We start from the raw sequence: 22515 nt of genomic DNA, 5'->3' as shown, positions 1-22515 counted from the left end.
TTCTTCCTTCGGCCGAAGCTCCGGACCTCGCTACTATAAATAGTAGCTGCGAGACTTCCCGGCTAACTTTGGAAATTTCACACTTTTTCACCCCTTTTCAACATTTTCTTGCATTCCGACATCCCCCGAAGCCCTGATACTTATTACAAAGCCCGAAACGTGCCCCGAGATTCCCGAGAAGCCCGAAAAATTTATTTTTTCGGTTTCGAAGCTCTACCTTCGCAGAGCCCGGTTTTCAAGAAAACTCCTGGTTTTCTACGACGAAAGTCATATGTAAAGCCGAAGTGCTGCCCAGATTATTATTTTGACCCCCGGTTAATTCACTGTGGGTTTAATATGTAGAAACAATTGTATGTTATGTGTTATATGTGCTATGTGCTTTTCCATGTTATCATCTCGAGTTGTTGTATCTGCTATTTTTATAGCAAGGCTGTACCTCTGACTTGAAGTGTATGACATAGGCATCACTTGGGTATTGGTATGAACCGTTGACCATGAAGTGTATGACATAGGCATCACTTTGGCTTTGGTAGAATAATATTCCTGAGTATTTTCCCGTGTTATTTTTATTTCTGCTATTTATGATAGCAAAGTTATACCTTTGACCATGTGATCAGTTTAAGAACTCAGATTCACAGTGGCACTGGTATGTAGCCTCTGGCCATGTAGAGCATGTCCCCCAGTAAGTGAATGACTCTATTCTATGGCATTGGCAGATGGTTAGACAGGGCGTGAAAACCTGAAATCTACCAAAATGTTAATCTGAAGTTGTACGTCTTTTGTGCCATTTGGGCCAAAGTTTTATTGATTGTATATCAAGTATGGAAATTGTTACGTCTCAGTGATTGATATGGAAAATTTTCGCATTTTGCCTTTGTTGTTCCTTGCTCCTATTTGCTTCTGCCATATTGGTGGCATAACGTTATATTGTATCTATTATTGAACTCACTAAGCGTTATCGCTTACCCCTCCCAATGTTTTAACATAATGCAGGCAATAAGCACCCAGTATAGTTGGAAGACTTAGAATAGTTGTAATATTTTTTTTTTTGTATTTTGGTTTAGGTTTGTATAGATTTACAATATCCTGGGTAGTCATGTAAAATCTTAAAACATAGTCGGTTTGTATCCAATCTTTTGTAATGACTTTATCAATGTAAAAATATTATTTTATGAATATGCATGTAGCATGTTTTGGAGTAACTATATTGTCAAGTATGAAAGTTTGGGTCTTTCAGAAATATGAAAGTATAGAAAGGGGTCCTTTCAATCATGGTATCAGAGCAGTGGTTTAAGTGAACTAAATTCCATGGATTGGTATTTAGACTTAAACTATTGGAAGTTCAATATATGAACTGGTATCATTGTAAACATATGGATACAAACCATAGGAAACACTTAAATGGGGTATTGGGTAGTGATAAACCCTAGTATTCTAAGACATTAACTTACTTCAAAAAATTTAGAGAATTAGTATATATGAACTAGGAATTTTGAGAATTTCTAGATTTAAACATAAATTGTTAAGTGAAGATGATACAATATGTATCTGATATATTTTAGGTTGAATACCTAATGGGGTAAGCACTAGAATATTAAGAGGAGATATGCCTTATATTCTAATATGTGCTAAAGGATAAGTAAATATAGCATGCTTTAGGTTTCATACCTATATTGCTATTATTTGAGAAAGTTTAAGGTCTGTTGCCGACCTTGGTTTAGAAAATTTTATGTTTAGAATTTTAAGAATTTTCATAATAGAATTTACATGAAATTTTTCGAAGTAATAAAGATACTTATGATAATTGATATTGATAAGTTTATTGATAAACGATCGAAGGATATCGTGAAATAATAAATATGGAATGTTATCGTAAATAGTGTATTAATATCTATAAAGTGATATTGTGCATTTAAAATATGTAAGATAATATAATAACATCTTTGGAAGAAAGATGTGCGTTTGAAACACGTTTGGGTGAGATAAATATGTTGGTGCAAATCCATGAAGTTGTTCCATCGCTGTCCAGATTAAAGCAGTGATTGTTTATAGAATCGGAAGAACCGAAGCTGGTGATAAATACTTCGACAGTATTGAAATTAATGTAGTACAAGATTTTGAAGAATTAAATGAAGATCAAAGGAAAGGTTAATGAAGTTTTTAGACTTATTAGGCCAAGACTTTGTGATGAAGTATGTAGTTCGAGTAGTAACCCTATACAGGATGCTCAGACTTAGTATTTAATAATACTGAGTGATGATTGACTTATATCACATCCTTATGGAAGTTCCATTGTGTGTTAAGCCGACTTTAACATACAAGATTGGGATAGTGAAATAGGTTATTTGGTTGTGAAAAGGCTGAGTGGCTTACTTGTTAGAGTAAGATAGAGTATTTAATTGAAGAAGATATACACTCATATTATTGTATGAGAAGAAATGTTGTAGTTAGAAATAACAGAGAATCAAGTTGAAGCTAGTAGAGCTTGCTGAGATGCAGCTATAATGCAGACTTCTTAGGATAGACTCCTATGAAGCAGACTTAAAAGATACAACCATGAGAAGAAGACTTACTCAGATACAGGAATGACGATGTCATGAAAGGATAATGAAACCAACAAATATGCATGATGGTTTGCATGAGTTAGATGATGATGTAAGTAGTTGGAAACTAATTGTCTTTACACTGCTAGAGGAAATTTCGGGTGTAGTATGTCTTGCAGAGTAGACACTACCCGAGAAAGAATTTATATGAAGAAATGGAAGTAAAATTTCTATCAACCTATGGAAAAGTATTAGGATATATTAAATCGAGCATATGCATGAGAAGAATCCTAGAGGGCGAGTATAGGTAATCCAATATATGTTTGATAGAAACGCGAAAACCCTAGTTGAGTCTAGGAGAAATTATTGTATGTACTTGTTTGAACGCACTTAGGTGTGAAAATTTGCTTTGTGAAAACTTTTGAATGGTGACTTGGGAACTGCGAGACAATACTTGGGACGAGTATGAGTTGGTGTGAATAGTAGTAGAGGCCTATACTACTGGAAGCACAGGACTCACACTTGGATCAGGCAAAGTCACAAGGTTACCAAGAAGCTAGTAAATGATTCCGTTTTATTCATGCGTGTCGTTACCTTCGTTTCGGTAATGACTAAGAATATAATTATCTTTCAAATCTTAATGTCATAAAGAATCGAGTCTAATTAGTATAAATCCGCTAAAGGAGTTGATTGGTTCAGAGAACCATGTCTTATATAGTGACGAAACTTCAGTAGGAATACTGAAGAAGTAAATGGTCGAGGTAGTCGATAGAAATATAACGATCTTCATTAAAGGATTGAGCAATCATTAGCCAGAGATGTGACTGGCTATGTGGTGTTACTAGCCACAAGAAATGTTTCCGCCCTACTCTTACTAGTCAAATGACGGGGAGTCAAGTTTCCGTTCAACAATCAAAGAGTACTCCAACTAAAAAGGAGGAGGTGCTAAAAGCTAAAAGATGTATATGTCCGAAAGCATGAATTAGGGATACGTGGTGCTATTCTTTCTATTCCGAAGCATCCACGTGTTGTTCAAACTCTTTTTGTTTTCTTTATTCCATCAGCTTGATTTATTCTATCTGATTCTAATACAAGAGTTTGATTCGTTATGTGTCCTGTGCGTTATAAAATCAAAGGTCATTAGAATAAGGCCATTCGAGTTGTTGTTATAGCCAAAGTAAAAGGCCTTATCTTGTGTTTAGTTTATAAACCAAGAAGGAGAAGGAGTCTGCAATGATAATTGAGTTTTAACTCAAAGATTAGGATCGAAGGCCCAATAGAGAATGATGAGCGGGTGCAGGTTTGAGCACCGCTAGTAATTAAGAAGTTTGAAGAGTTTGACAATCGTTTGGCAAACCAAAAGATAAATATCGTACATTTTAGATTACCACAGAGGAAGTAAGATAGGACTCGAATGTTGTGACTAGTAATTTTCTCGTAAACTTTAGATCTTCTCACATCTTATTTGATTATGATGCCTCAGATTCTTTCGTGCATTATAAATTCGTACATTCTTTTCAAATTGCTTGTTACGCAATTGTCCAATCATTTCATATAGATAACATAGGAAATATATTATTACTTGCTGATAAAGTCTATAGAGATAGTGTTATAGGAATTGAAAGTTATAATCTTCCTGCTAACCTAATTCCTATCTTTGATATTATTCTCGACATGGATTGATTGTTAAAGAACTACGCAGATCTCTTGTGCTACAAAGAGATGATATGCATCCCTATCGAAAGGGAAGATTCTATTTAGGTCTATGGTGAAAATAATAAATTTCTTTCTTAAAAGCTCGTAAATTTATGTCGAAGGGATATTCTACTTATCCGGCTTATACAGTTAATACCTTGAAAGAGGAGAAGAAAACTGTGAATGATAGCCTTTGGATAATTATCGACCGGCTGATTAAGAGTGCATATTTTCTCGCCATACGTACAACGGTTCTAATGAAGAAATACGCACAAGTTTACTTAGACGAAATTGTGGCGAGACATGGTGTGCCACTAAAGATTATTTCCGATCGTGATACTCGCTTCACTTCTCACTTTTGGGCGAGTATGAAGAGTGAATTGGGATCTCGAGTTACTCCCAACACAACTTATCATCCCCAGACAGATGATTAGACGGAGAGAACAATCCAAGCAGTAGAAGATATGCTTCGTGCATATGTCTTAGAGTTCGGTAGTATCTGTGAACACCATTATGTTGGCATAATGTAGGATAGAAAATCCTTGGTGGTCCTGGAATGATTCAAGACACCACTGATAAGATTCAAATTATACGAGAAAGAATGAAAGTAGCCCAGGATCGACAAAAGACCTGTGTAGAAATGGAGGAGACGATCCATAGAATTCCAAGTGGGTGATACTGAAGGTAACCCCGTGGAAAGGTATTATGAAATTTGAGAAGAAAAGGAGATTGAGTCCAAGATTTATTGGACTTTTCAAAATTATCTAACAAGCATACCGCTTGGAATTGCCTGAAGATTTGGCAGGTATTCATGATGTATTTCATGTAAGATATCTACGTAAATGCTTGAGCATAAATGATGAAACGGTACCATTATCCAAGGTGGAACGGGATAATAAACTTATACTTAGGGAAAATAAGAATGAGATAAGAGCGAAATATCCTCATTTGTCCAAATCGTTGTGATTTCGGGGACGAAATCCTCAAAAGGAGGAGGTATTTGTAACATACACGTTTTGAAATCGTGTTATGTAAATTAAAAAGTTAATAATATTATGAAATATTATGAGAAATTGAGTGTTAAGTTCTAACAGATAGTTTTTACTAGAAATGAAGTAAAACTATGTTTAGAATCACTCATAAAATATTTGAAGTCTTATGAGATTCCAATTAAAAGCCAAATAGTGAAATTTAGCGAAAATATAAAATTTGAAATAAGTAATATTTTATTATTGAAACTTGTAGATAATCTCGTTAGAAACACCTAGGCGAAAACCTCGTCGAAATCCGAGTTATAACGAAGAAGTTATGACCAATCGAAGATCCGCAATAAAACCGGCACGGTGCCGAATGACGTAAAAAGTGAGTTTTTGATAAACTACTTTTTAGCCTTAGTGATCTAAATGAAAGTCGTAGTATTCGTTAAACCGAGAAGTTCGATAAAAAGAACGCCAAAATCTGACTTCGTATGAGGAAGTTATGATTTTTCTAAGTTTCAGCTTAGCAGTAGACAGCTAAAAACTCGAATTTTAGATCGCATGATTTTTAGCCGACACAACCTAAACGATAATCCAAGGTCTCGTCATTAACATTACAACGGTAAAAAGTCTGACGAAAACGGACGTCGGATGAAGAAGTTATGAATTTTTAACGGATTTACCAGTCCCGGTCTGTTAAAAATAATAATATAAAAATAAATTCAAAATTTTCCGACGAAGTCTAAACGAAAGTTGTAGAGCATAATTTTCTCTACGCGTGCATATAAAGAACGACAAAAACGGAGCCCGTATGAGAAAGTTAAGGATTTTACAATATTTGGCACAATTTTCGAGAAAAATCGCATGAATAGTACTGCCATGTCACCCTTCGCATGCGAGGGTTCCACGTGTCGGACACGTGTTCGCTGCTGATTGGACCGCAGTACGCGTGTCACCCGATGATTGGTCCGAAGTCGTCATAGGCGCCTCCTGATTGGACCGAAGTCCGGTCCTCTCCTGGTCCGACACGCATCCGAGGCGGCCACTCTTCTCGCTTCTCCTTCTGACGCGTGGCTGCTGACTCGCCTTCGCAGATGACTCCTCCGGATCCGAGCCTCGCTCCAGCTGCCGCGTGTCCTTTTTCCTTCGGCCGAAGCTCTGGACCTCGCTACTATAAATAGTAGCTGCGAGACTTCCCGGCTAACTTTGGAAATTTCACACTTTTTCACCCCTTTTCAATATTTTCTTGCATTCCGACATCCCCCGAAGCCCCGATACTTATTCCAAAGCCCGAAACGTGCCCCGAGATTCCCGAGAAGCCCGAAAAATTTATTTTTTCGGTTTCGAAGCTCTACCTTCGCAGAGCCAGGTTTTCAAGAAAACTCCCGGTTTTCAACGACGAAAGTCATATTTAGAGCCGAAGTGCTGCCCAAATTATTATTTTGACCCCCGGTTAATTCACTGTGAGTTTAATATGTAGAAACAATTGTATGTTATGTGTTATATGTGTTATGTGCTTTTCCATGTTATCATCTCGAGTTGTTGTATCCGCTATTTTTATAGCAAGGTTGTACCTCTAACTTGAAGTGTATGACATAGGCATCACTTGGGTATTGGTATGAACCGTTGACCATGAAGTGTATGACATAGGCATCACTTTGGCTTTGGTAGAATAATATTCCTGATTATTTTCCCATGTTATTTTTATTTCTGCTATTTATGATAGCAAAGCTATACCTTTGACCATGTGTTCAGTTTAAGAACTCAGATTCACAGTGGCACTGGTATGTAGCCTCTGGCCATGTAGAGCATGTCCCCCAGTAAGTGAATGACTCTATTCTATGGCATTGGCAGATGGTTAGACAGGGCGTGAAAACCTGAAATCTACCAAAATGTTAATCCGAAGTTGTATGTCTTCTGTGCCATTTGGGCCAAATCTTTATTGATTGTATATCAAGTATGGAAATTGTTACGTCTCAGTGATTGATATCGAAAATTTTTCGCATTATGCCTTTGTTGTTCCTTGCTCCTATTTGCTTCTGCCATATTGGTGGCATAACGTTATATTGTATCTATTATTGAACTCACTAAGCGTTATCGCTTACCCCTCCCACTTTTTAACATAATGCAGGCAATAAGCACCCAGTATAGTTGGAAGACTTAGAATAGTTGTAATATATATTTTTTTTGTATTTTGGTTTAGGTTTGTATAGATTTACAATATCCTGGGTAGTCATGTAAAATCTTAAAACATAGTCAGTTTGTATCTAATCTTTTGTAATGACTTTATCAATGTAAAAATATTATTTTATGAATATGCATGTAGCATGTTTTGGAGTAACTATATTGTCAAGTATGAAAGTTTGGGTCTTTCAGAAATATGAAAGTATAGTAAGGGGTCCTTTCAAAAGCCATGGAAGATCTGACCTTTATAGAACTCTAATCATGTGGTTGTAGTTGAGCAATTTTATATTTAATACAATATTTGGAAGATTGTAAGGAAAAAACCAGAAGGATAAATGGAAAATCTGACCATTGTTTGCCAATTTTTCAATTTGTGCAAGTGTATAAAGTTGTAATTGCAAGGGAAAGTGGACAGCTGCGACATTAGCCATGAACTACCATCTAGGTGTTGGCGTCCATGTCTATTTATTAATAATTTAGAAATTAACCATGGACTACCAAGTAAAAGCATTGTACTTTTGAAAAGTTTATCTAATTTTCTTTCTCAACCACTGTGAGACATGTTTTTTTGTGCATATACAGGTATTTCTTGAGGGAACTACTACAAGGTACCGATACAAGTTAGTTTTTATATTATATGTTTTTTTGGGTAGGAGTTTGATATGGTAAATGTCCATCACTTTTCATCATTTTTATTATATTTTAGTTTGCATGTGTTATCTATTTAAGGTAACAATCTTTCAATATTTTTCAATACAACCAACTTTCAAAATTTTCTTCGATGGTTGTTTGTCTATTTATTTTTCCTCCTTTAAAAAAAATCTATTGAATGCAGTATTCCCATTTATTATTAGTAATAATAAAAAAATATCATCCAATTTAAAATGATTTAAGACAATATGCCCATAGTATTAGTTATCGAAAATCATTTTGGTTCTTGATTTTTAAATATGTAAATTTATAGCTTTGTAATTGTTGAATTGTCTTCAATGTTTGGGTTTTTTATATTTTGATTAAAAAAAGTGACATTGTCTTGATTATTAGATTACTCACTGATGTACAAATGCATATTGCTAACTCACTTAGTATAAGAAATAATTAAAACTATTTGTAGTTGTGTAGTTTTCTTTATATTCTATGTAAACTGGCTAAATGGATAAGGTTTCTCAATTATAGCATTGTACATTCGAAGTACAATGTATATTTATAGCTTTGTAATTGTTTAATTGTTTTCATTGTTTGGGTTTTATATATATATATATATATATATATATATATATATATATATATATATATATATATATATATATATATATATATATATATATATAAAAGAAGAAGAAGTTACATTGTCTTGATTATTAGATTACTCACACTGATGTACAAATGCATATTGCTAACTCATGTTTAATTTGTATGTCTTCTGTGCCATTTGGGCCAAATCTTTATTGATTGTATATCAAGTATGAAAATTGTTACGTCTCAGTGATTGATATGGAAAAAATTTCGCATTATGCCTTTGTTGTTCCTTGCTCCTATTTGCTTCTGCCATATTGGTGGCATAACGTTATACTGTATCTATTATTGAACTCACTAAGCGTTATCGTTTACCCCTCCCAGTGTTTTAACATAATGCAGGCAATAAGCACCCAGTATTGTTGGAAGACTTAGAATAGTTGTAATATATTTTTTTTTGTATTTTGGTTTAGGTTTGTATTGATTTACAATATCCTTGGTAGTCATGTAAAATCTTAAAACATAGTCGGTTTGTATCCAATCTTTTGTAATGACTTTATCAATGTAAAAATATTATTTTATGAATATGCATGTAGCATGTTTTGGAGTAACTATATTGTCAAGTATGAAAGTTTGGGTCTTTCATAAATATGAAAGTATAGTAAGGGGTCCTTTCAAAAACCATGGAAGATCTGACCTTTATAGAACTCTAATCATGTGGTTGTAGTTGAGCAATTTTATATTTAATACAATATTTGGAAGATTGTAAGGAAAAAACCAGAAGGATAAATGGAAAATCTGACCATTGTTTGCCAATTTTTCAATTTGTGCAAGTGTATAAAGTTGTAATTGCAAGGGAAAGTGGACAGCTGCGACATTAGCCATGATCTACCATCTAGGTGTTGGCGTCCATGTCTATTCATTAATAATTTATAAATTAACCATGGACTACCAAGTAAAAGCATTGTACTTTTGAAAAGTTTATCTAATTTTCTTTCTCAACCACTGTGAGACATGTTTTTTTGTGCATATACAGTTATTTCTTGAGGGAACTACTACAAGGTACCGATACAAGTTAGTTTTTATATTATATGTTTTTTTGGGCAGGAGTTTGATATGGTAATTGTCCATCACTTTTCATCATTTTTATTATATTTTAGTTTGCATGTGTTATCTATTTAAGGTAACAATCTTTCAATATTTTTCAATACAACCAACTTTCAAAATTTTCTTCTATGGTTGTTTGTCTATTTATTTTTCCTCCTTTAAAAAAAATCTATTGAATGCAGTATTCCCATTTATTATTAGTTATAATAAAAAAATATCATCCAATTTAAAATGATTTAAGACAATATGCCCATAGTATTAATTATCGAAAATCATTTTGGTTCTTGATTTTTAAATATGTAAATTTATAGTTTTGTAATTGTTTAATTGTCTTCAATGTTTGGGTTTTTTATATTTTGATTAAAAAAAAGTGACATTGTCTTGATTATTAGATTACTCACTGATGTACAAATGCATATTGCTAACTCACTTAGTATAAGAAATAATTAAAACTATTTGTAGTTGTGTAGTTTTCTTTATATTCTATGTAAACTGGCTAAATGGATAAGGTTTCTCAATTATAGCATTGTACATTTGAAGTACAATGTATATTTGTAGCTTTGTAATTGTTTAATTGTTTTCATTGTTTGGGTTATATATATATATATATATATATATATATATATATATATATATATATATATATATATATAAAAGAAGAAGAAGTTACATTGTCTTGATTATTAGATTACTCACACTGATGTACAAATGCATATTGCTAACTCATGTTTAATTTGATTAGTAGGTTTTGTTAGTTTACATTAGACATTAATGATGCATAAATACAAATTGCTATCTCATTGTGCCCATTTGTGAGTATAAGAAATAATTAAAACTATTTATAGTTGTGCAGTTTTCTTTATATTCTATGTAAACTCACCGAATGGAAAAGGCTTCTCCATTATAGCATTGTACATTCGAAGTACAATATATTCTAATAACAAAAATATATTTTTTAAGACACATACCCCTATTGTTTTATTTTCCCACCTAAATACACATAATGATTTTATTCATTTTGATAACTATCATCCCATAAAATCAACATACCATGATAGAGTTAATCCTCTTGGTATAATCATACTACTTTCATTATCATAGCCGTGTCTTCCTTAAAATCAAGATTCAATTCAATTTTATTTTACCGACCCTAACTCTTGGTAAATAACTACATCTAAATCTGTTTCCTCTATTCTCACTACAACCATCTCTCTTCCTCTCTTGTGCGTATCAAGTTGACCGAATAATGCCCCCATTAGCAAGAATATTGATAACCATATCGGAGGTATGTTTAAAAATAAATGCTTGCAAATTTATGATTAATGATTACAATTTTTATGTTTTATATGTTATTTTATTTTGTTAAGCGTGGATTCCACGGGTTATAACCTAGTATGTATTATATTTTTAATTTTGTATATCTATGCAAGTACGCATTTAACCAAATATATTTATTAATAAAATAAATATACTTTTACCATCAAGATTATTACATCTTTCTCATACCCACAATCAAATAATCTAAATTAAATTTCGGACAATTCAACTATTATCAAAGATTTTGAGTTCTAGTTATGATTCAATCCAAATAAATAAATAAATAAATAAAAGAATAAGTCACACACGGGAAATTGATGTTGGAATTTCCTTAAGATAGACTTCAAAAATGTAAATAGAAATATAGTATATCATTAATATGCAGTCAACTAATAAAAACAAAAGTATCGATTAGATGACTCATCATATCCACCACAACCTGTATTCCCCATAATCACTAGTCAAATAATAATTGGACATGAACAAATCACCACCAATCTGTGAAACAACTGTAGGCAACACTAAACTATCTCGACACAAGGGACATGTCATGTTTTTGAACCAAAGCCATTGGTCCAAACAAGCTCTATGAAACAAATGGCCACATCTCAACTCCCTCATATCCTCATCTTCTCCGATTATACATAAGCATACGACGCACTCCACTTGTTCAAAACACCCTGGATCAAACCTAGTGTGACTTGACTCGAACTCGAGGAGCTCTTTTGGTATACCATGAAGGTGGTGGTGAAAGAAGCTGTAGTGGAGAAGAATACTCCACGTCCATTTCAAGTACTTCGAAAATAAAGCCATGTAGGTCGAATTATATTAGAGAGAAGGAATAGGGATATATAAAGAAGGTATAAGGAAGAAGAGGGGGTGCAGCTTTGTGTGATCAACATTTTGATGGAGTTTTATGGCGATCATTATGGTTGAGTGGTTAGAGTATATATATATATATATATATATATATATATATATATATATATATATATATATATATATATATATATATATATATATATATATAAACACAAACACACACACTAGATGCGTGACCGCGCAAAACGGAGACAACAAATAATTCGTTTGACGAATTGTTTTCTTACGCGGAATAGCTCTTAATATTATATTTTTTATGGTTGCTATTAAAACAAATCAAATAATTTAATAACGTTATTGAGTAGCGTATAAAATAGAGATTGTAGTTACTCCAACATAATCAATTTTAAAACAATCAATTAATAGAATAATTATCATCTTCATGTCGATTGAACCATGACAATTCATTGTGTCATTTTATCTTCTTTTTTATTTGGTTTCTTAGGTAACATCATATTTTTGAACATACAATATATAATTATAAAATTTCATTAAAATAATATAAACAAAATAAATGTTGGATTCTATAATTAATTCTTAAGTAATAATATAATTCTCAATTTTAAGTAATATTAATGTTTAAACCTTATATTTATATTTTCGGTTAAGACTATTGGTGTTAATTAATTTATAATGGTATCTAGATTACGGTAAAAAACTTTCTAAGCTATACCTCTTTATTTATATATATATATATATATATATATATATATATATATATATATATATATATATATATATATATGTGTGTGTGTGTGTGTGTGTGTGTGTGTGTGTGTGCGCGCGTGTGTGTGTGTGAAAATTCATTTGAGACTGACCTAACTTTGTGAAACCGTGAGAATAATTTTTTCTAATAAAATATTCTAATATTCTAGTGTTCGTATAAATATACTACGTATATATTTTAGAATATTTCAATATAAAATATGTTAACAATATTGTTTTAGAATATTAGAATATTACACATTATATTTTTATGAACAGTAGAATATTAAAATATTTCACTAGAAAAAATTAGTATTGCGGTCTCATAAAAATAAGATGTCCATATGAACGAACCATATATATATATATATATATATATATATATATATATATATATATATATATATATATATATATATATATATATATATATATTAGGTTATAACCCGTGGGAACCACGGTTACAAAATTACTCACTTCAAATGGTAAAATTTAACATGATAATTTGATGATATAATGATAACATTACTATATAAAAGGCTGATAAATAAATAAATCATACTACATATGGACAATAAACTAATATTATTACCATATTGGTTAAAATGAATAACATATGCAAGAGATATACCATGAGATGATGATGCAGTAGACATTTTTTTTTTTTGGATTTTACGTCATCTAAGTATAATTTTCTATTTTTTTTTCTTCTCTCTCTAGCAACTATGGTATCCATGTTATTGTTCCATATATAATGACAAATAATAACGTAAAGTAAAAAAGAAATGAATTAAATTGAAATTAACATACAACATAATTTTATAATCAATGATAAAAAAAAACTCTCATTATTTGTTTAAAAGAGAAAAGAACATTTATGTCGTTTTCTAATAATTTTGCACCTTCTCAATAGAAAAAACATGTCCCTTTTCTATTACGGCCAAAACTATCGACAATATAATCAATGTTTGTATAGTAGACGGTTGCAACAACGTGCTTTCATTGATATGCTAATTAGACATTTGAAAAAGTACATTGCCTTTTTTCCCTTTGAGTAAAATAATAATAATAATAATAATAATAAACATTATGTTAAAAAAGTTTTACAACAGAAAAGTATGATGCTATAATATGCTAATTAGAAAAATATGTTACTATAATATACTTACAAGACAATAAATAATGTACATTACCCTTTTTGCCCTGTAAGTAAAAAAAATGAAAACAATTAGACTTTCTGTTATAAAACTCTTATAACAGAAAAGTATGATGCTATAATATGCTAATTAGATATTTACAAAAGTACATTGTTATTTTTGCATTTAAAGGGATGCATAAATAAATGAAAAAAATTCCATGGTAGTTTTGTAAATCTATTTTAATTTCACCAAATCATCCACTATTAGAGGTAAAATAAATGAAAAAAATAAACTTCCTTTTATAAAAATGTTACAACAGAAAAGTATGATGTGATAAACAACCAACAAATACAGTGCATAATTGGTTCGCTTGCATCCCATTTACTGTCCTTTTTGCACATTGTGCTTCTTCTTCTCATACCAGCCACTCTCAACAACTTTACCAACATATGACTATCAATCAAACAAAGCCAATATATAAATTTTACCATATATTAATCCCTATATTAAATTTTTTTTTCTATAACTAAATTTTCTATAAAGTGGATTTTGGCTACATTATAAATCTAGATAATCAAATTAAACATTATTACCTCATCTTTTTCTATGGTTGCATCAATAATCGTTCGCACATCTTCATGCATATCAAAGTGGAAAAGCTGTAGATATTAAAAAGGAAAAAACTAATAAAAAAAATAAAAAAATAAAAATAAAAATAAAAAAACATTAATTATTGTAAGAAGTGTAAACTTCATACTCTAATTAAAAAAAAATAATAATAATATATAAAAAAATGAAAAAATGCTAACCCACTTTTTCCCCTAGCTTTGTTCACAATCACCTCATAGAAATCGTGTTGCTGAAAATAGACGATAGTTATTTATTAGTATCATCTTAATTTTTTTTAATTTGGATTAATTTTTTTTAAAATGATGAATGTTACATTATTACATACATGTGGAATAATGAGATCCTCTTTCACATATGAAAGATTTTCAACTGAAGCTATTCATATTTCTCTAAATTCAAGTGCAAGTTATTGCCAAACAGCCTGTAAAAACTCGCCAATTGTATCCCCTTTTCTAACCTAAAAACCACAAGGATGGGGTAAAATGGTAATTTAGCCATATTTAGAACATAAGAAATTAAGAATTACCTGCATGACTGTTCAATGTCCTACACCATCCCACTAACTATAAGTGATTTCAAGAGCCTCATCTGTAATGTATTTAACATATGATTTAGAACTTAAAGGACATAGTTTTTTTTTTTTAAATTAATAAAATATAAGATAAAGTTTATGATATTAAATTACTTTTTCACGTTCAGCTTGCTCCTCTGCCTCCCTCTCACTAAAGGAGTGTGCTTCACACTATGATGGTGACAATTAATCAGCAAAAAATATAAGATTTATAAATATTTTTATTTTATTATTTGTGAGTTTTCAATCAAACCTATCAGGCAAAAAGGTAGTTTCTACTGTCGGATTTTTGCCAAAGCTTCTACAACCAAACGTATTTGATTCTTGTTTTTCTGTATATACATAAGAACATTAATTTAAGTTAATGAGTATTAAAAAGAGAAGTATTTGATTAAATGAACTTAAAATAATGAAAAATAAACTAAACATATGCTTACTATCCTCCCCGTCTTCTTCTTCTTCTTCTTCTACCTCGTTTTCAATATCTTCAGATGAAGATAGCTATGGGTTACCTTTGATTTTCCGCTTTTTTTGTTTTTGTAATTGAAGCTCCTCTTCCCTAAAGTAATACAAAAATATAAAATTAGCAATTAAGAATGAATATTAACTGTAAACATGAAAATATACAAATGTTAATGACTTAATGCTACTCACTCTTATTGTAGCTTTTAAAGTTTCTCTTTGTCTTCTTCTTCAATCTTTAGTCGAATGTTAACCCTCTGTATACAAGTATAGTTAAGTGAAATTCGAAGTTGTTTTTGTAAGTAGTAAGTAGAGTGAAAGGAGAAAGAATGTTTGAATCGGTGACTAACCTTTTCAACATATTGCTCCCTTATGACAAGCCCAACTGTTTCCTTCTTGAAAGCAGTCTCAAGAATCTGATCAGATTTATAATGTCAACCAAATTAAAATTAACCCCCAAAACACTCGAGAATAGATCGATGACACTGATAAAGATATAATGGGACCTTAATACATTACAGAACCTCAGGTAATTGACCGATAACAGTAAAATAATGAACGTTAAATTTACACTTTACAGGCTTATGCTACCCTTAGCTAGGGTAAATTGCAATCCATTGAATTATTGCATAGAAATCAGTATGGATATACAACAATCGATTGCAAGATGCACATGTAGATGCATGGATATAAAACAAATTGGATGTTTGTGTGTGTATATATATATATATATATATATATATATATATATATATATATATATATATATATATATATATATATATATATATATATATATCCATGTATGTTAGGATATAGGAGCCAATAGAGTAGAGCCCATAGTGTAGTTTCTATGTGCATGTAGAGCCGAATGTGTAGTATCTATGTGCGTAATTATTAGGATGCTTAAAAGTAGGGTTGATGACATAACGAATAAAGTACGGGAGCCTATATACATATGTTTGTGTAGTTAGGGTTGATGGTGGAATGAGTATAGTACGGGAGCCTATAGACCCACATAGATTTTATGGCGCAACAATTAAAGTACGGGAGCCATTATTTGTATGCATGTATATGTATTGTGGTATTTGGTATATTTGGGGAAGTCACTAAACCTAACACTTATCTAGTTGTTATAAATGTTTTTTAAGGAACCTCAATGATCGTAAGAAGGGCAATGATCGATTATACATACGCGCATTCGAAATAATGTTTGCGCATAATGTAATAAATATTCTGATGTAAATGAATATTTTGAATAATTAAAAATGAACATTTTTGCGTTAAAAATTCGAGACGTTACAGGTTTGAAGCATGTACTACTGTCCATAATGAATATCTTCTTTACTTGATGAGACATTGATATGTTTCATAATTATCTAAGACTTTCTGCAAGTCAAGGTTAATTACTCCAGTATGATGTGAAACACATCAATAGCATCACAATAATATTTCCATCAAAGTATCATGATTGCACTGACTGGCTTGTAGAGGTTGTTTAGGTATGTGATTTCTCGGTATATATAATTTTCTATTTATCCTTAAGGTAGAACCGCAAGGTATTATACTAGTTACAAAAATTTTAACCATCAAATGTTATTGTCTCTTGAAACTCAAAGAGAGAGAGATTTTGCACGGGCGTAAGAGTATTAATAGTTATACACAGAATTTAACCAAGTTTCATTTAGTATTTTCAATATAAAGTATTTCAAAATTAATACATTTTATTGTTTCTAAAACATGAATTTACTAAAGTCTAGGATCCAAGTAACGAAACAAGTAAATGGTTAGGTGACCTTTATCCCACCCACTTAATAAAGCTCGGTAGGTACCGATTACCAATTGCATAAGATATGTAACTCCAAGATAATGGGATCCCAAAAAACTATTGTTTATCTTGGCATTTTTAATCTCATCTATGCCACAGACCTCTCATGCTTAGGTGACCTTTATCACATAAGATTTCGATCAAGTCTTCCTACTTGAAACAACTTGTAGTATTGCAACTAACTAGTGACAAGGTGACCCTTTAGTCACCAAAAACTACAAAAATACCCCTGAACATCATAAGACAATCCTAGCGGTTGGTGACCCATCTCCCACTAAGACCATACAAATGATACCGAGTGTTCTTAAAAAGGATGACAATGAATTTTATTTTTAAGAAAAGGTTGTATATATAGGTTTTACAATTATAGTTATAAAAATATGGTCTCATGAATATTTCATGCATCCAACATGTACTCTTTTGTAAAAATCATATATAAGGTTCTTAAGGTACCAAATAAAACTTCCTTTTATTTACCATTAGTCGCGATCAATTATAAACCAACATCCGATATTTTAAAGTTTAGTCCTAGAGTGGTTAAGAACCGGTAATAGTCTTCATAAAACTTCATTTTACTCTTAAGACTTGGAGTTTTGGATGATTTCTAAAATCACAATTTTAAATCTCCTTCTAACTATCAAAAACTTATAACTTCATGGATTTGTAGAATGAACTCAATTTTATGCATCTTATGGCAAAAGTCATATTTTGATAAACCAAAACTTTGGTGAAGATACTTATGTTTTAAATCTCATTTGGCATGCATAACAAATAATATCAACATTTTTCTTTATGTTTAAAAAACTAATATCATATATTAAGTTTCGACTATAACACCTCGTTTATTAAATAAATAAATAGACAAAGTAATGAATGAATAGTAGCCCTAAAATCAATAATAATATTGAAAGGTGTTGGACTCGAGGAGTTAACTGTCATAATTTTAGAATTTGGGGGTTAAAAGTGTAAGTTTCAGGATTTATTTTGTAAAGATTTTCAGAACTCAGTGGGTGTTTGGTAAGTATGGGACTTAATATGAAAGGATTTATGGAAGCAGGGGCTAAAGAGTAAACTTTGGACCTAAGTTGAAAAGGTTTTGTAGAGGAGGGGCCATTTGGAAACATAAGTACTTCAAATGAAAATAATTTGTAGAGGGAGAGGCTGCTTGGTAAAATTTTGGACTTAATTTGAAGGGATTTTGGATGGCTGGGGCTAAAAGGGTAAATTGTGGATTTATTTTGAAATAAAAGGGAGACGGGGGGACCAATTATGTCATTATTGGATAAAGTTCTATGGGGCTCGGGGTATATAACACGTCGCCCCGGTAACCCTAACCCTAAAATAGACATCAGCCGCCACCTTCACCTCCCACTCCCTCCAGCCGCCGCCACCATGCCACCTGCAGTTCGCCATCGAAACTCCACCATCACTTTTGTTGTCGGACGTCGTGCGTAGCCGGGGGAAAACCACCGAGACCGGTCGAATGAAGCTGCACCGGTTGGATATCGGAGAAGTTGTCGTCGTGATTGCTGCCATCTCAGGCCACTGCCATCGCTGTTGGAACCGTAAAACCACCAGAAGCGTCGTCGTCGTCTCACTACTGACGAAGAGGGAGAGTCGCGTACCCCACGTATTGTTCGGAGCGTTGAGGTCCGCGAATGTTGTTCTGTTCGTTGTGGCTGCTGCTTGTTTCCCTCCCCTGTTATCATGTCGCTACGCCGCAGCTCACAACCGCCGGCGCCATCCCAAGCGTTCGTCACAATATGGTCGCCTCCGGCCATCTCTTATCGTCAAAAAAGGGTGATCGCCGTCGGTGGAGCCGCCAATCGTGATGCTGCCGCCGCGACTGCTCGCCTTCTTGTGTCATTGCCGCCGCCGTACGCCACCAGGTGGGTGGCTAGGATCATTTTGCGAACAGATGAAGTACGTGTGCTTTGTTTGGCCGGACAACATCAAGAGAAGCTACCACCACCACCGTGAGGTGGTGGCTGCCACCTTGTACCACCGTCGGCCACCACAAGGGTGGTTGTGTGTGTGTGTGTGTGTATTTACCTTTGTTGTGTGTGTGTTTACTTTGGATTAATGCATTGTATAATTGTAATTCGTGACTAGTATAATCAAGAAACCCATAACCACCACCGTGAGGTGGTGGCCGCCGCCGTGAGCCGCCGTTGACCACCACTACCCGAGGTGGTAGTGGGTGGTGCCCGACTTATTTAACCCTAATTGGCCTAATGAAACCCTAATTAACCTAAAAACCTAATTTGGATTAATTGGCTTGTAATTTGTTTGGAAAACCCTAATTTTGGAAATGTATATTTTGGATTTGTCGGGACCCACGTTGGATCATTGGAATTGAATTATGAATTACACCCGAACACACTGTATGATTTATCTAGTAGAGTGATGGACTTAATGGATTAAGTCCTTAATGGGTGAAGTAAGAAACACTTGAGCCTAATCGTCATTTTATGTGAAAACCCTAATTTTACTTGGGCCTTGGTTTGGGCCTTCCTATTGGGCTTTGGAGATTGGGCTATTGATGGGCCATCCAAGAACAAGCATATGGAGTAGAATATTTTGATGGGATTTAGGGTAAGGCCCATGTTTGGGGTTTGGGACCAATTTGGAAAATTGGGCCATAGATGGGCCATAACTCGGCCTTGATGATTTTGAGATATTGGACCATTGGAATGCCAGATGTTGGACTGGAATAAATGGTTGGGACTTAGGGTAAGACCATGTAGAGGTTTGGGCCCAATTTGGAAAATTGGGCCATATGTTGGGCTTTGAGTCATAGTTTGACTTTTGGGCCTTTGGATTGGGCCTTGGGCTTAAATCAAGCTAAGATGGGGGTAAAGCAGTCTTTTACCCCAAGCATGGACTTATGGTTATATGTTGGAACCCCAATTATTAATTGAGTATTGTTTTGATGTTGACAGTTCGGGAATCTGTCATCCAGCAGCTAGGGTTTTATCCGCGCGACTTCAGCAACGTGAGGTGAGTTATCTTCCAGTAGAGGTGGGTCTAAGGCACCAATGTCGGCCCACCAGTAGGTGATTATGTTTGAGATGATTGTATTTGTGATAATTGCCTGGTTTGCCACTATCTGATATGATTTATGTGTTAGGATGCTATGATATATGTGTTAGTAGTAGTAGGGGTGAAATAGTCCCCGGATACCGGTTGAAAGATATCGAAAGGGTAGACAATACTCATGCATACCTAGTAGTGTGTTCATGATATGTTATTATGTAGTAGTGGTAGGGGTTAAATAGTCACCGGAACCGGTTGAGACAAACCGGAGGGTAGGTCGGTCACCCGGATATGCCTAACTGGGGTAGGTCGGACACCCCGGTATGTCTGACACGGGTAGGTTGAGCACCCCGGTATGCTCAGCAGGGTAGGTCGGGCACCCAGATATGCCTGACGGGGGTAGGTCGGGCACCCCAGTATACCTGACAGTATGTTATTGTATGGTGTGTGGTATGATGGGGGAACTCAAGCGTCGTGCTTACGGTTTTCAGTTTTGGTTTCAAGTACTTCGTTTTCAAGGGTAAGGAGTCGGCTCGATCGCAGCGCATCACACTATGAATTTCCGCACATGAGATCTTCGGGATTATACTCTAATATTGTTTTATGATAACATGTTTTAATTATTAACACTTTGTTTTTGACATGGTATGTTATTATGGATGTTTTATTACTATTGGCTTTATAATAACTTAATTAAAAACGAAATTTTTGGTCTTGAATTTTGGGATGTTATAAGTTGGTATTAGAGCCTTAGTTTAAGGGATTCAGGCACACTCTTGGGTGTGTCTGGACTCAAACGGATGACTTGGTATGAAAATTTTCAAAAGAAAATCATTTTTCTAAAATGAATTTGAAAAAGAATTTTGAAAAGAGAAAAAGAACTTTGAAAAGAGACAAGGTGTGTGATGCGTGCAATCAGCTGAGATTAAGTAAGTTTTTTCCAAGATACCCATATATGATATGTTATGATATGATATGTTTTTGAGAATTGCATGCTACATTAGGGTTGAGGATCTAGGAAGATGCCTTATATGCCTACTGTACGTGCTTGTAGATCTGCATTCTAGTACTGATCAGTTAGTGATAGGATAGCCTGTTAGGTTATGCCTGATTGTATGTGATGGGTTTTGAGCATCCTAACAACCTTAAGGTGCACATACAACCCTAAATGCTTTGGATCTATGTTTTCTCTAATTATACATACAATTGATTTTCCCAAGCATTATCCTAACTAGCATACAAAACATGGGTACTTGTATAGCAAAAATCTAGTTAGATAACATACCTTTTCTTGTAGCTTGATTCCTTGGACCTTTAAGAGCCTAGCACCCCAAATGTGATGCCTCAAATGTTTCACACAACACCACCAATAATGGAGGACTTGAGAGAGAATATCTTGCACACAAAAATCGGCTATACTCTTCCAAAGATGACTAGGTGTCGATTTTAGTAGCCAAGGGGTTTCTTATATAGTGTGGCAAAACTAGGGTTACACCATGTAACCCTAATGTGCATGACCTTCCGTATTCCTTAGGATCCATGGGTTTAAACCTCCATGGAGCATCCATGGGTTGTTACAATGGTTTGGTCCAACCTTAAGAATTATGGATCATTGGCCCACATTATAAGAATCAATGATTTACACAATCAATCCCCATATATTTAATTAGTCTCTTTTGATCACTAAATTAATTCCAAACTAATTCTTGATCAATACTAATTAAATAATATGATTTCATATTAATATATTAGAACTTATAATATATTAATAAATCATAAATAACCTCTTCTCAAATGTCCATCCTTCAGATTGTTCCAGTGCCATGCAACCCAAATGGACCATGCTACTCTCGGGTCAAGTACATACCAAATATAGTTATAGACTTAGACACCTTATCCAACAGTCTCCCACTTGGATAAGTCTAATAACTATAGTTGAAAGTATGACCTCAAACACCGACTAGAAATCGTAGCTCTTAAAAGCCTTTATCGAACTCAGACGCACCATTTTAGATAAGTGATCATATAATCCTCTGTTCTCAAGATATCATCAGGACAAATACATGGAACAACGTCGTACTTATTGTCCAGCAGTTTGTTTCCCGATTTCCGATTTGTTTGACATAGAACTTAATCGAACACATCAATTGAGTTCTGATCGGGCCCGACACATAAGTCAAAAGAAAATCATCGAGGGGCCCAA

The 22515-nt window shown here is 33.4% G+C and overlaps 1 pseudogene; it reads right to left on the bottom strand.

The window, feature by feature from the left end:
• Positions 1–14060: 14060 nt before the first annotated feature.
• Positions 14061–18812, bottom strand: LOC145164039 (protein XAP5 CIRCADIAN TIMEKEEPER-like; annotated as a pseudogene).
• Between the last annotated feature and the right edge of the window lie 3703 nt (positions 18813–22515).

Source organism: Lactuca virosa, chromosome 3, assembly GCF_052849685.1.
Source record: "Lactuca virosa cultivar CGN04683 chromosome 3, Lactuca_virosa_CGN04683_v6, whole genome shotgun sequence".
NCBI lineage: Eukaryota > Viridiplantae > Streptophyta > Magnoliopsida > Asterales > Asteraceae > Lactuca > Lactuca virosa.
The sequence above is the reverse complement of the archived record's forward strand: the minus strand, read 5'-3'. Positions and strand labels throughout refer to the sequence as shown.